General features: G+C 45.4%; 1 protein-coding gene and 1 long non-coding RNA gene across 3 annotated transcripts in view; one reads left to right on the top strand and one right to left on the bottom strand.

The window, feature by feature from the left end:
• The window catches only part of PRKCH (protein kinase C eta), a 232,007-nt gene that overhangs the window by 34,835 nt on the left and 182,233 nt on the right, over positions 1 to 14,939 (bottom strand).
• Positions 2,562 to 13,234, top strand: LOC132346395 (uncharacterized). Its single transcript, XR_009496228.1, has 2 exons — positions 2,562 to 2,856; positions 9,525 to 13,234. It is a non-coding gene; the product is annotated as an uncharacterized lncRNA (long non-coding RNA).

Here is a 14,939-nt window from a genome sequence, read left to right as displayed (position 1 = left end):
ACTGGGAGGGGGTGATGAGGAATAGTTTATGGCAGGAAGGAGTAGAGTTTATAGCCCCAACCCAGGAACGGATATGCTTGGCAAATGGCTAAACACAAATCTTTGCCAGCATTAGTAATACCTTACACAATAGCAATTTCAGAGGGGAGAGGCGGGGAAGGGAGATGGAGGGAGACCATGGCTGACTTGAAGAGGAACTTTCAGCCACACCTATAGGTCTCATCCAGTTATCTGCTCTCCCCATCGGAGAAGAAACCTGAGCCATCTAAAGGAAAGTCTCTGAAAAGCCCAAGGACGCCTGGAGTTCAGAGGCACTCCCAGGTCCTAGGAATTCAATGGAAACCTCACATCTTAGTTATGGCTTATACTCGGTACTGCTTTGTCTTCTAATTCTGTTTTGCACAAAACGTCTTGCTTTCCCCAATCAGATTACAAACTCCAAGAGCAGGCCTGGAATATTCCACAGGTCATTTCCAGACTACTGATCACAAGCTGGGTGCAGGGCAGCAACACACATCTGAGTTCTTTCCAAGAAGGAACTTTACTGGTTTCCTCCTAATGCTATGCATATCAGAGCAAAATGTGGAAAGCATCAAAATTTCCCCTCAGACATTCCCTTTGGGAGAAGTCATTGCTACTTCCTCAACACCTACCCTATCTGTTCCCAGGACTTAGTCTTGAAACCAAAGAGCCCATGTTTTTCAAGAAACCATTTACATTGTTCACTTTGAAATACATGAGCACTTATATGTGGAGATGTTGTCCAAAGACTCCCCAATTTTATGTAGCTGAGCGCCGAAGAATTGATGCTTTTGAACTGTGGTGTTGGAGAAGGCTCTTGAGAGTCCCTTGGACTGCAAGGAGATCCAACCAGTCCATTCTGAAGGAGATCAGCCCTGGGATTTCTTTGGAAGGACTGATGCTAAAGCTGAAACTCCAGTACTTTGGCCACCTGACGCGAAGAGTTGACTCATTGGAAAAGACTCTGATTGGGAAGGAGGGATTGGGGGCAGGAGGAAAAAGGGACGACAGAGGATGAGATGGCTGGATGGCATCACTGACTCGATGGACGTGAGTCTGAGTGAACTCCGGGAGTTGGTGATGGACAGGGAGGCCTGGCGTGCTGCGATTTATGGGGTCGCAAAGAGTCAGACACGACTGAGCGACTGAACTGAACTGAATATTCTTTTTAATTGAACAAACTCCAGAAGATAGTGAATGACATGGAAGCTGGCATGCTGGAGTCCATGGGGTCACAAAGAGTCAGACACAACAACAATTCTTCTTATTCATCTGTTAAATGCATAAGTGAGAACCATGATAACATCCTATGATCTTAAAAATCAACAGAATTCACAAATCAGGAGGAAATGTATTTTTAGCTTGTGCATCTTAGTTTTGCTTTGGAAAGTATCACCTAACTTGCAAGCAAAAGTAGGAGATGAACACAGCTTTTGAGAGGAGATTAACATTCTTCTTGCCTGAATGCTGGAGTAATCTTGATCCAATAAATATAGGCTATTTCAGTTTGGTAATTTTCCCAGCACCTCAGTTTCTCTGTTAAAACATTGTTAAGGTCACAAGGTGATCAATCTTAGTCTAAACAGACCCTAACCTTGGATTTCACTTCATAAATAACCCATGCCACAGCATTATACATGCCTCTATGTATATTTAAAAAGCAATCTAAAGATCTATTGCAAATGTAAAGTCTCATGCAACAATAACTATTTTCTGAAAGTGAAAGTCACTCAGTCAAGCCCAACTCTTTATGACCCCATGGACTATACAGTCCATGAAAGTCTCCAGGCCAGAATACTGGAGTGAGTAGCCTATCCCTTCTCCAGTGGATCTTCCCAACCCAGGAATCAAACCGGGTCTCCTGCATTGCTGCCAACTCTTTACCAACTGAGTTATTTCTAATCCTCCTGTGGGGCATATTTGACATTTCCTAGGAAACCATAGTCCATGCTGATGATTTGGTAACAATCTAGAGTGACCATTTCTGGAGACAGAGCAAACCAGGACTTGTGGCCAAGAATGACAGACAGAGGCCATGCGCAAGTTCTCAACTATGCCCTTAGGGGCAATAGAGCCCCCTTTTACCTCTCTCAGTCTGCTTCCTTCCCCCTCCCCAGGTAACCTTGGGGAGGTCATTCAACCAACTTTTGCCTGCCTGTTTCCAAGAGATAGTGTAATGTGTGGTTAAGGGACTCTGGAGCCAGGCATCCTGGGCTGGAGTCTTGGCCCTGTTCTCCACCAGCTGTGTGATCTTGGGCCAGTTACTTAACCACCATGTTTATTTCCTTATTGTGAAATGCAGATAACAGCAGTCCCTGCCTTATGGGAATTATGAGTTTTTAATATGCATTGCTTAAAACAGTGCCCACAATGCATTGAAGTGCTATGGAAGCATTAGTTATTATTTCCTCATCAACCAAAAACCCAGATAACAGATCACAGCATGGCCTATTACTTCAGATTTTTATGGGAATCAAAAATAATAGAGTATACACAGACTTTTTAAATTCTAAGTAACTACTGTAAGCTTCTGAGTTTGGGGCAGGGAAGTCTATTATATTATTAAGTGACACACCTGGCTTATAAATGGCTCTGCAGGGAAGAGATCAAGAAGTCAAAGCAGGTTGCCTTGAGGTGCCCCCGCCTGGCGCCAACAACCAGCAAAATGTCTCAAGAACTGGCACAACCTCATCATCCAACACTTTCGTCTCCTTTGCACGTCTTTGCTGAGACCACATTCTGAAGGACTAAGATGCTCTGTTCGGCATCAGCAGCCCCACCCAGCACAGCAGGAAAAGATTGGTTTAAGTTCATCTGCCAGCCAGTTCACTACAGGTACAGTACCATACCATTTTTTAAAAATACATGTTTCAATGCTATTCTCTTAAATCATCCCACCCTTGCCTTCTCCCACAGAGTCAAAAGTCTGTTCTTTACATCTGTGTCTCTTTTGCTGTCTCACATATAGGGTCATCGTTACCATCTTTCTAAATTCCATATATATGCGTTAATATACTGTATTAGTGTTTTTCTTTCTGGCTTACTTCACTCTGTATAATAAGCTCCAGTTTCATCCACCTCATAAGAACTGATTCAAATGTGTTCTTTTTAATAGCGGAGTAATATTCCATTGTGTATAAGTACCACAGCTTTCTTATCCATTCATCTGCTGATGGACATCTAGGTTGCTTCCATGTCCTGGCTATTATAAACAGTGCTGCGATGAACACTGGGGTACATGTGTCTCTTTCAATTCTGGTTTCCTCGGTGTGTATGCCCAGCAGTGGGATTGCTGGGTTGTATGGGAATTCTGTTTCCAGGTTTTTTCCCTTAAAAAACGATACCATTCTTATAAGCAGTATGTACATGCGTGTGTACTTAGTCAAGTCCAACTTTTTGCAACCCTATGGATTGCAGACCATCAGGCTCCTCTGTCCATGGGATTCTCCAGGCAAAAATACTGGAGTGGGTTGCCATTTCCTCCTCCAGGGGATCTCCCCCACCCAGGGATTGAACCCAGGTCTCCTGTGTCTCCTGCATTGACAGGTAGATTCTTTACCACTGTGCTACCTGAGAAACTCTTTAATCAGTATAAGCTGGAGGAGAAGAAAGTCACTAAATTCTACTGTTGCTATCAATAACATCACTGTGAAAGTGTTAGTCACTCAGTCACGTTTGACTCTTTGAGAACCCATGGACTGTAGCCAGCCAGGATCCTCTGTCCATGGGATTCTCCAGGCAAGAATACTGGAGTGGTAGCCATTTCCTTCTCTAGGGATCAAACCCAGGTCCCCTGCATTGCAGGCAGATTCTTTACCGTCTGAGCCACCAGGTAAGCCCCACCATCACTGTGGCTGGGGACATTTATTTCCTTTCTGGAGAACTGACATGAAATCCACACCTCACAATACAATCAAATAAAACTCCTCCTCATCTTCTACCCTTTCCCTGCCTCATTATTTGGGACACACACCCAATCATGCAGAGGGGCCTCATACATTCAATGAAGTGATAAAACCCAGACATCACAAGGCCACTTTTGGGAGATGTTGTTACTAACTGTTCACTGTTTGAACAACAGGATGATAAATGAAGGTATCTTTTCAGTGTATCCAAGTCTCTTTTTTTGTCACGTGTTTTCACAAATAAGTAGTCAACTCCGAGTACCATGCTTACACTGAAGCATTTCTATCAGGGCCACTGCACTGGTGTTCACCTTCCTTTAACCACAAAGGTCACAGGTATTCAAGGGAAGGGGTGGACAGAGAGTACAAGTTCCAAAATCTTGCTGTTTTTTATGGTTCTCGTTTTCCCAACGATATGTGACCTCCAAGGAGGTGCCCCCTGGTTTTCATTTTTCTATCTTTGTATTTTTTAGTTCCCCTTGGTGCCTAACACAGTGCCTTCCACCTCCTGGGCCCTTAATAAATGGCTGATATTCTGAGGAGCCTGCCCTCTCTGCCGTCTGGTGTCGGTTTGGTTCTGAGACCCCAGTGAAGCTGGATTAAGGGAGGCTGGAGGGGGGAGACTCTTAGGAAACTGGTTGATTCTGGTTTGTGCTGACACCCTGGCACCTCTCTGGGATCTCTGGACCAAACATGTAGCTCCCACTGCCTGCTGGGGTCCTGTCCTGGGGGTGACCTTGGACTAGGATAGCGCCCCAGGAAGCTTCGGGGCTCTGAACACATTTTCAGGTCTACCCCACTCCAGACAGGAATCTTCCTGACCTGATTAGAACCAAACCAATTCCAACCAAGAGATACCTGAAAGTAAAACTGGCCGTGCTTGGTGACTGCCTGTTAATGTTTGGCTGACTGGTGAGAGCAAACTTTGTTCCTGTGAAAGGAGGATATTAAGAATTCTGTTGACTGACTAAATAGGATGTATGTGAGTCTAACTGGCCATCAGAAGACACAGTGAGCCTGGGAGTGGCTTCTGACATTAAAACAGAAGTTGTGAGCTGAGAGCACAGGGAGTCAGGCCCTCTGGCTGAGAGCTGCTGGGCAGCGTGGGGAAGGGAAGGGGGGGTCGGTGTGCAGGCTGGCATCTGGGCACACCGGAACCTTCTGAAGGATGTGCATACTACCCTCTTCTGAGAGGCAGCACAGGGGTCAGGGGTCAAGCTGGAAGGCAGGAACTATTGGTGCACTGTCTGATCAGTCAGTCGAGGGACAGGGACATCGGTTTCAAGCCAGAAAGCAAGGCTTCTTGTCTCAGCTCTGCCACCTCCCTGGGCCTCAGTTTCCTCATCTGTAAAATAATGGAATGGGACCGAACAACACTTCCTCTCCACTGTTAACATCCAATAAACACATCCAATGAAAATTACACCTCTTTCTTATATTTAGAATTGGATACCTTCTTTGCACCACACTGCCACAGGCTCTATCCAACCCATCTCTTGGATCACTGCATTTCCTCATTGGTCTCTTTCTCCTTTTCAATCCTCCATTCTCCATGCTCTGCCAGTTATTTTTTGAAATGACGATTCTGATCTTGTCCCTTGAACATCTGAATTTAAGAGGCTCCCATCTGGCTGTAGCCTCTGTAATGCCCTACCATCTGGCCTCTGCCGGCCCTGCCAGCCTTACTTCCTCCCTACACCGTCCCCTGTCTGCTTTTCACTCCCAGATGAGCAACGTGCTCTCTGGTGGACAAACACTCTCTGGGCCTAGAGCAGTGCTGCTCAATGTGTGATCTGGGGTCTGGTACTCACCTGCAGCTGCTACTGGCCCCCAGTGAAGTAGAAAATGAATGCATGAGGTAGCAAGGAAGTAAGCAGAAACCTTGAGAGTCAGCATGTATTTAGTAGACACTTTTACAACTATTTGACAGTAATTTTATGCCTGCTCAATCTAATAAAAATTTGGGCTTCTATGTGTGTTTTCTTTTAAAGTTCATTTTTCTTATAAAGTGAATAAAATAATAAAAAGTTTATTACACTTTATACAAGCTTTGGTCCTAAATGGATTGGAAAGGAAGAAAATCCACTGGTTTCCCACCGCAGAGAGTTCGAGGAGCTCTGGCCAGCATCCTCCTTCCTTCCCCTCTTCCAGGCTTGTTTGACAACAGCAGACTCACTGAAGGCTCTGCATCTCAGAAACCTCCTGTGTCGCTTCCTTGGACAAGCATGGTGTCTCTCCTCCATGCTACGTGGGAACTTGGTGCATACTTCTAATTATAGCATTGATTGCACTGACTGTAATCACTGTTTCCCTGTAGGTCTTTCCCATGCTTATTTCAGCTCTCTAACCTCAGAGCAAAGGGCCTGGCACAGGGCTGTGTGGATGATTATGTGCTGGTTGAACTGAACAAGCCCTCAGTTTTTTACCCTGAACTCTGGTTGCATTCCCTTTGTCTATGCACCCCTTGAATATAAAATTCTTCTGGCCAGTGTCTCTCCCTCCAATGCCTAGGTGGTGTTCTGTGTATCATGGGTGCTTAGGAAATGAAGAAATGACAGGAAATGTTATCTGTATCTGGGGTTGACTTCTTTGTGCCATCGAGCCAGTTGCACTCACTCCTCTGGCTCCCAATCTAGTCCTAGAGCTAATACAAGAAAGCTGGGCTTGTAGGTACAACAACCCATGACTAATGTGTATGCCTAGTGATTAAACATCCTTATAACAGTGTGGTATTATAACCAGACAAGACAAATCACCTCTGTACATTCTGCATAAAATTAAAAGGTCACTCCAGGAAGAAAAAGAATAATGAGATTCCTGAAGTCCTTCATCAAGTTGAAAAGCTCATCTAATTTTTTTTTAAGGCATCTCAAGGAAAACTCCAAAACCAGAAGGGATGGAATATTACAGAACAATTAACTTTAAAATCTCAGAAAAGCCTTTAAGCCTGAAGTAAAGAACACAATTCCCACCATATGGTACTACTCTCTTTTTGAAAGTTGGTAAATCCCAAGTTTATTTGGGATTCACTGGGAACCAGTGGTTCCCTGCATTTTCCAGAGAAGGCAGTTTAAGAACACATTTCCTAAACCTCAGCTTTTGGGGTTCTACACTTACACTTTCTCCTTGAAGCCATGGAAAAATTCTCCTCTCTGCTTCAGAGATCTTTCTTTTAAAATGGTATTTCAATCACCTGCCCACTTTCAGGATGTAGGGTATGAAATCATCCCAAGGCTTCATGAGGGCTTCTGAAGCCAGGGCCCCTAGGTTCACATATGGTCAGGAACCAAACAAACAAGCCTCAGGAACAAGACAAGTGATTTTTTTCCCCATTAGAGAAGGAACTCTTCCTCATTCAAATTGAAAACAGAGAATCAGCTGATGAAAGAAAAATCACCAACATTTAAGATCTAAGTGATTATTCTGAAATCAGAACATTCTGACCAACTGTTGTAGGTAAGGTACAAGCCACAGAGTTCCACCCGCTCTGATGAACTCCTGTTTCACTCTGAGTTTCACAGCCATTCGCGACAATGTTTTATCTGCCTATGGGGCCTGGGTCCCCCAAGTTCACAGATGCAAACTTTCAGAACTTTTGGTCTGGGTTTCATGACACCTTTCTGGCCAGGAAGGTGGTGCTATGGCTCCTCCTGTAACTTTCCACCAATGCAAACAAGGTCATGAGTGCTGGGAGGCAGCAAGGACAGGTCTGAGTGGGCAGAGACTCATCACCAAGGCAGGGTACATGCCTTCTCTTCTGCAAAAAGCATTTGTACCATCCTGTGGGTACACGTTGGGGAGGCTGTGAGCGTTGCTCTCATCTGTGGTGACAGATGAGACAGCCTCCAAGCCATGGCTCTGGGAATGCCTTCTCCTCTCTGCATGGCTCAGGAGGCGAGAAGCTTCCTCTGCCTTCCTGGGCCCTCAGAGGTCAGGACTCAGGGCCACCTGAAAGGTTCTGCCTGTTCTGGTCTGGGAGCACCCCTGGAAACTCCTACCTTCTAGGTGGCCAGAGCCAAACGTGACAGGGGTGAGTGGCCTGAGAGAGTGCCCTTTCCTCGAGACAGTGAACACAGCCTGCCCCCTAGGAGTTATCAGGGTCAGCTCTGGAGTGAGCAGGTCAGAGACATCTCTTTACTCTGAACCATGCTCATCTGCCCAGGGCTGGTCCTCGGCAAGCAGAGCTGAGATGTGATGATGCTACATCCTAAAGAGATGAAGACTCTTAACTAGCCCATTCCCCAGGATCCCGTGGGATGTGTGAGAAGGGAAAACTAGGGGATATTATTTGCAGAGGCTACACCTGAGTCCTTAAACCAAGTAAGCTGAGAGCTCACTGAGCTGGGACTACTTTGTTAGGTAAATTCCAGGACAACTAAACTCAGTCTTCCTTAAGTCTCTAACCACGCCTAAGTATCTCCGTTCTGGGCTCCTCCTCCACCCTCCCTTGAAGGGTGGGCGGTTCCCTGAGGTTCTGTTCTGGGCCTTGCCTGGGTCTATTTCTAGCACAGATGCTAGACCATATGGCGCCTCTGTGCAAATTAGAGAAAGGCGCCCCTTTCTCAAGACATGTTACCACCACCTCCTGGGAAACTCACAGTCATCATGCACATCGTCACAGACTCTGACGGAGTGGCACTCCCTGGAGTTGCCCAGTGGACAATCTGGCTGGTTGTGTGTGCAGTGAAAGCCCTGGATTCAAATAGCACCCTGGACAGATGGCTCCTAATTTTAAACCTTGACCTTGACACCTCTCTCCGGAGATCCAGAGGTGTATGAGAAGTTAGCCATTAACCGATTTGGGAGCATCGCTACTAGGAATATTTCAGTCCTTCAAACACAAAAGGATAATACTGGACACTTCCCACTGCTGTCTTCACTTAGTTAAAAGCTTTAGAGTTCTCCATGGGAAATCTGAGTCAACCTGAATGCGCACTCCACGGTCCCCATATCCAGAGTCCTCTCAGCTTTCCCTCCACTCCACCACCCGTTTCTCTCTTTTCCATCACTGTCACTGGCATGATTTATGACTAGGTCTTGACTGGCTTATTCCACAACGGTTGGAGTTGTGGAACTCCCAGCTTCCAGACTTGCTCTTCTGCCCTCTATTTTAACATGCCACACTTACTTCCTACTAGTCTCTTTCTCTTTCTCAAAATCTTCTGGTAACGTCAATTGACAGGCAGATAAAACCCAAACTTGCTAGGCCACATCCCAAACCTTCCATGCTCTCACCCCAACTTACCTCAAACTGCCACCTGCCCCCTGCTCTGGTCCTTCAGTCACACAGAGTCCTCACGATTCCCCAGCATGGAACGCCTCCTGTCTCCAGGCCTCTGGCCTTAGTGTTCCAGATACCTGGCATGTATTTCCACGTTCTGCTGTTAACTAAAAACCTACAGCCCAAATGCCGTCTCTTCTCCAAAACTTCTGTTGACCCTCTGCATCAGAATTAATTGCTTCCTTTTTGGGGGGTTCTCATTGCATTCTGTTTATGCTTCACTCTGAGAATTTATGGTACCATGTTTTAAATTGTCAATTTATGTATGTGTTTGGAGCCCTCAGTAGACTAAAACACCCTTTTCTACTTATCTTCAGGTCTTCAGGTACAAATCCAGTACAAAACAGATGTGCAGGACATACTGAACGAGTAGCTCAATGGTGGAGATGGCTCCTTTATGGTCAAACAAAGCCTGTGGAAAAACTTAACGATGGTCTACTCTGAGCCTGCATGTTTTAAACTCCAGCCAAACAAGGGCAAATGAGAGCCCCACAGCGTGTCAGGAGGGGTGAAGGGCACCTTCCAGACCGAAAAGTCTGTTTAAGACAAACACACATTGGTGCCATAACTCACAACCTGCATCAAATGTGATTCCTGGAAACCAAAAGCTCTTGGCAGGGGCTGAGGAGCGACTCCTTGGAAGAGAGCTGGCAGGGTTTGGGACTTCATTCCAGAGTCCCCTTCTGCCTTTGCACAGCTCTCCAGACCCTGGATTGAAGCAGGTCCACCACTCTTGCTAATAACACGTTAGAGGAATTCTGGACATGACAGAATAATACTCGCCTTGGGAAGGTGAGTACCTGGATGGCAATGAAGTGATGCCAAATGGGATGTGTGTGAATCTAATTAGTAGCACTGTTTGAACTGTAAGTCACTTCAGTCGTGTCCGACTCTGTGCGACCCCACAGATGGCAGCCCACCAGGCTCCCCCATCCCTGGGATTCTCAAGGCAAGAACACTGGAGTGGGTTGCCGTTTCCTTCTCCAATGCATGAAAGTGAAAAGTGAAAGTGAAGTCGCTCAGTCACGTCTGACTCCCAGCGACCTCATGGACTGTACCCACCAGGCTCCTCCGTCCAGGGGATTTTCCCAGCAAAAGTACTGGAGGGGGGTGCCATTGCCTTCTCCGAGCACTGTTTGAGAACATAGCAAATAAGTTGACTACAAATTCTGAGTGGAATAATGTCCTCAAGCTTCGCTCATTGAGACACATTTACAGACATGAGAAATCAAAGGCCATTTACAGAACAGGGGCCTCATGTGTAAGATACATTCAACCACCTGACCAGCATTTCTTTGCTTTTACCCTATGTATTAATAATACTAGGATAGGCAAACCTTCTCTTCTCTGAGACTAGGTTCCCCAGTTTGGGGGAAAGAAATGACCAGGAACACAAATCTACCAAGACAGAGACAGAGGAGCGGTAGACTGACTTTGCTTTTCTGACACACTGGAAAATGGTGTCTGCACATAACCCTGACCTTTATACACTGTCTCCTGCAGAAGCCTGACTAGCACAGAAAAAAAGGGAAGAGTCTTCAAAGTCAGCTGATCATACACTTTCCTTGCCATCTAGGTTTCTGTTTCCCTTTCACTGTCATGGCTCTAATAATATCATTAACCAAGCCACCCTAGACAGCATATTAAAAAGCAGAGACATCACTTTGCTGACAAAGGTCCATATAGTCAAAGCTGTGGTTTTTCCAGTAGTCATGTATGGATGTGAGAGATGGACCATAAAGAAGGCTAAATGTCAAAGAATTAATGCTTTCAAACTGTGGTGCTGCAGAAGACTCTTGAGAGTCCCTTGGACAACAGGGAGATCAAACCAGTTAATCCTAAAGAAAATCAACCCTAAATATTCATTGGAAGGGATGATGTTGAAGCTCTAATACTCTGGCCACCTGATGCAAAGAGCTGACTCACTGGAAAAGAACCTGATGCTGGGAAAATTGAGTGCAGGAGGAGAAGGGGGCGGGAGAGGATGAGATGGTTGGACGGCATCACTGACTCAATGGACATGAGTTTCAGCAAACTCCAGGAGATAGTGAAGGACAGGGAAGTCTGGCATGCTGCAGTCCATGGAGTTGCAAAGAGTTAGACATGACTGAGCAACTGAACAACAAAAGCCACACTCACCATACGTAGAGTGGGGAAAAAAAACAAAAATAAAAACTGTCTATCACTACCTAGAGAAGAACGAAACTCCAATACCTGTATTGCTTGATGCTAAGATTCGTGCCCACTGCATCCCATGGAATGCTTTTGAAACAGGAAGTTCCTTGAAACTAATGATAAAAACACTTGTCAGTTGCCAGTATTCTCATTTTCATCATATCAGACACCACCAGCATTTTGTGATCTTTGGTTTCTTGGAATCAAGGATATATGGTAGTTATTAGTATGCATTCTCCTTGTCAGCTGCCATGTTAAAAGTTGAGGGAACCAAAGGGAAGGAGATGTTAACAGGGAAATGTGGGACTTAGGCATACTGATTCAGCTTCAAAAGAAACAGTCTAGGTAATTCATTTGAAGACATCAATGCCTTCAAAGAGACTTCACGGAAGGCCACTGGGTGCAAAAACTTTCTGTTACAACCAACGTACTGCATTAAATGTTGTTCAGGAGGAGTCACTGTGGCCAATAGGAATAAGGGGCAGTCAGGTTCCTCCTTATTTGGGTTTTTCTTTTTCCCTTTCTGTCTTGGTCTCAGAAAGAGCTCCAGGGAACCACAGGGAGGAGGACTGATAGCCTCTCCCATCTGCGGGAATCTAGGTTAAGGATAGTGTCTGGTTTCCTAGGAGATTCATTCTTAGCACCAAAGAGAAATTTTCTGGGAGAGTGGCAGGGGGTTGGCGTTGGCTAAAGACGGGAAGAAGCATTTTCCAGAGTCAGCCCACCCAAGAACTCAAGGAGAGCGGACTTGGCTTCGGAAGGTCATCATCGTCTGCTCGAAGGAGCCTGCATTCCAGGCATGGAAGGTGACGCCACGTAGCCCCCCGCACACAACTGTGGAGCTGGGCAACTACCAGAGCCACTCTGATTCGAGGCCTAAGGCTGCAGCATGGTGACGTTCTTCCTGCTGACTCATGGCACTTGCAGAAGCGTACAGAAATTCCACGATGAAAGATGATCCTCCTGACATTTCTGCTAGCACTCGGGTTCTCCAGCAGATTTCCTGGAGCAGAGTCTGTTTGCCATCCAAGCTGTGGAGGCATAGCTCAATGTTTTCCAAAGCAAGGCGGAAAAGCTCCCCGTGGCTGTAACATCCTAACATGGGCCCTCATTTCCTCTGAGAGATACACATGGGGACCAACTGCAATGGGAGACTTTGAACCAGGCCTGTGGGCATGATGTGGAGCTAACAGACATCTGGGAGTCTGGGAGGAAATGAGTGGCCAGGGCCAAATGGAGTGTGGCCATTTCCTGCTGGTCTGGCCTCGGGTTCCCTGTTTTTCATTTTTAAACTGAACTTCAGTTGTAAGGACACATGAGTTCTATTTGGTTAGAACGGTGTGACTTTGGGTCCCCTTGGGTCCATATTCTGAAGCTATTTGAGTTTGAGACTCCAGGCAAATACTTTAGACATTCAGCAATGAAAGAAGTGGACAGGGAGTTATTCATCTGTCTCTCTCTCTCTCCCTTTCTTTAGCTCCACTGACTAAAACTAAATGTGAAAAACTCACTTATTTCCTTCCATGTCATTTTTACAACTGGCAATTACTTTTAATATGTTTACATTATAATATTTTTACATTATAATATATGCTTCCTGTAGGCAGGGTCCTGGCCTGTCTTGGCCACTATGGTATCCTTAGACACAAAGTAGGTCTCAGTGAAGATTTGTTACATGAATAAATGAATGATGGGTAAATAAACAGATGCACAAATAATGAATGTGGACCCATAAAGTTAAGACTACTAACAAATTTGTACCTCATGTAAATATATTAAGGCATCATGCAAAGGAAATAAAACATGGGACTCAGGGGAAAGGCAATTTTCTTCCATGTGTCCTTCAAATCAAGATGGTGACCAATGCGAAAAAGATATTTTTAAATGGTTAAGAACTAAATTTCCAATTCATGGCCTGGGGGGAGAAGAGTCCATGAAAGGAAAATGCTGGGAGAATTGCTTTCCTACAGAAGGGGAACCCTTCACACTCCTAAAAAATATCCCTTTGTCTTTGGTTCTGTCTTCTCACAGGAAGAAAAAAAAAGGTTGTAGGATGCGGACGCCTCTTTGTAGGGTGACTGTACAGTATACTGTCCAAAATGGGACTCTAAGTAAAAGGGGGCCGCTATTCAGGAGGAATCACAGGGGCAAGGTGGGACTTCTTGGGAAAACTAAAACACAGGGCTGACCCACCTCTCCACTGTGTAAGCCACCCACTGAAAGTGGAAGCAATTTCTTGTAATTCTTCTCTTAAAAAGTGCTGTTGTTTTTTGTTATTTTTTTTTATTTCTTTGGCCATGCTGAGTTGCAGGATGCAGGATCTTTAATTGCGGTGTGTGAACTCTCCGTTGCGGCATGATAGATCTAGTTCCCTGCCCCGGGAGTGAACCCGGGCCCCCTGCACTGGGAGCACCAGGGAAGTCCCACAAAGCGCTTGTTCTTTCCTAAACTCTTATCATCTTAACCCTCTGCTGAGTTGTTATCTTGAGAACGGGTTCTTAGGAAGCACTGTATCTTGAGCTTCTCCGGAAAGTTATTGGTTCTGGGGTTAACTCTTTCTACACCCAGTGTGACCCAGACCACCCTTCCTGGACTATATATCTTGTGAGATACTGTGAAAATGCTCTGCACTGTAAGCCCTCGACACTCCCTCTTTGTTTGGATACAAACACAATATCAAACTATACCCTAGCTGCCGCAAACTGGACAAAGCCAGCCGCCCCTCAGACAGACCGTGGAGGGAAAGTGCTTTTTTTAACATACTTCCTCTGGTGGTGCCATAGCACAAAGATTATACTCAGCTTCCCCGGCCATAAAAGTTTCAGTTTTTCCCATTCTCGCTGCCAAAGCTGAAATGCCAAGAAATGCTGGGAACTGTGATTATACACACTTCATATTTTACATTCTGAAACCCCAAGGAGTAAGCCACGGAGAACAGAGTCCTATTTCTTAAATGGCAGCTGAACAGATAGAGCACTCGAGTTCTGCGGAGCATGGCTGAGGATTTGCATGGAGAGAAACAAACAGAGACCTCACAGACGTTTCCCGTCTGTGTGGACCTTCCTGGCGTCTGGGAGAGACCTTGGCTAGCTTTTCTAGTTTCTTTCTCCTTTGCTATTTTTTAACTTTCTGAATTACTCATCTAGATTCTTACGGGAAAAAAAAAAATTGATGCCACACATACAAGTCAGTCATAAGGAAACTCAGTGACTGCCTCTGACAGGTTTGAACCTGTGTCTTCACAGACAAGAAGACAAAACTTCAGTGTTCTTCAGGCCAAAACTGAATCCCTCCCCCTTTTTAAGAGTAGCAATAAAAACAGCCATCCTGACAACATTTAGCCCTCAGGTTCACTTTGTCAAAATTTTCCTCTGTCAATGGAGTCTTAAGTTAATTTCAAGCTGTCAATGGAGTCTTAAATTAATTTCACTGCCCCAGCATATTTTTCTTAATTCCAGCAACTAGTGTAGGAATTAGAACAAATAAATAAACACAACCCCCCGCCCCCCCAACAGGTCTTCCTTCCTCCTCCCTCCAAGAATTAACACAAGAGCCCC

The sequence above is a fragment of the Bos taurus genome, chromosome 10 (assembly GCF_002263795.3).
Source record: "Bos taurus isolate L1 Dominette 01449 registration number 42190680 breed Hereford chromosome 10, ARS-UCD2.0, whole genome shotgun sequence".
NCBI classification, from domain to species: domain Eukaryota; kingdom Metazoa; phylum Chordata; class Mammalia; order Artiodactyla; family Bovidae; genus Bos; species Bos taurus.
The sequence above is the reverse complement of the archived record's forward strand: the minus strand, read 5'-3'. Positions and strand labels throughout refer to the sequence as shown.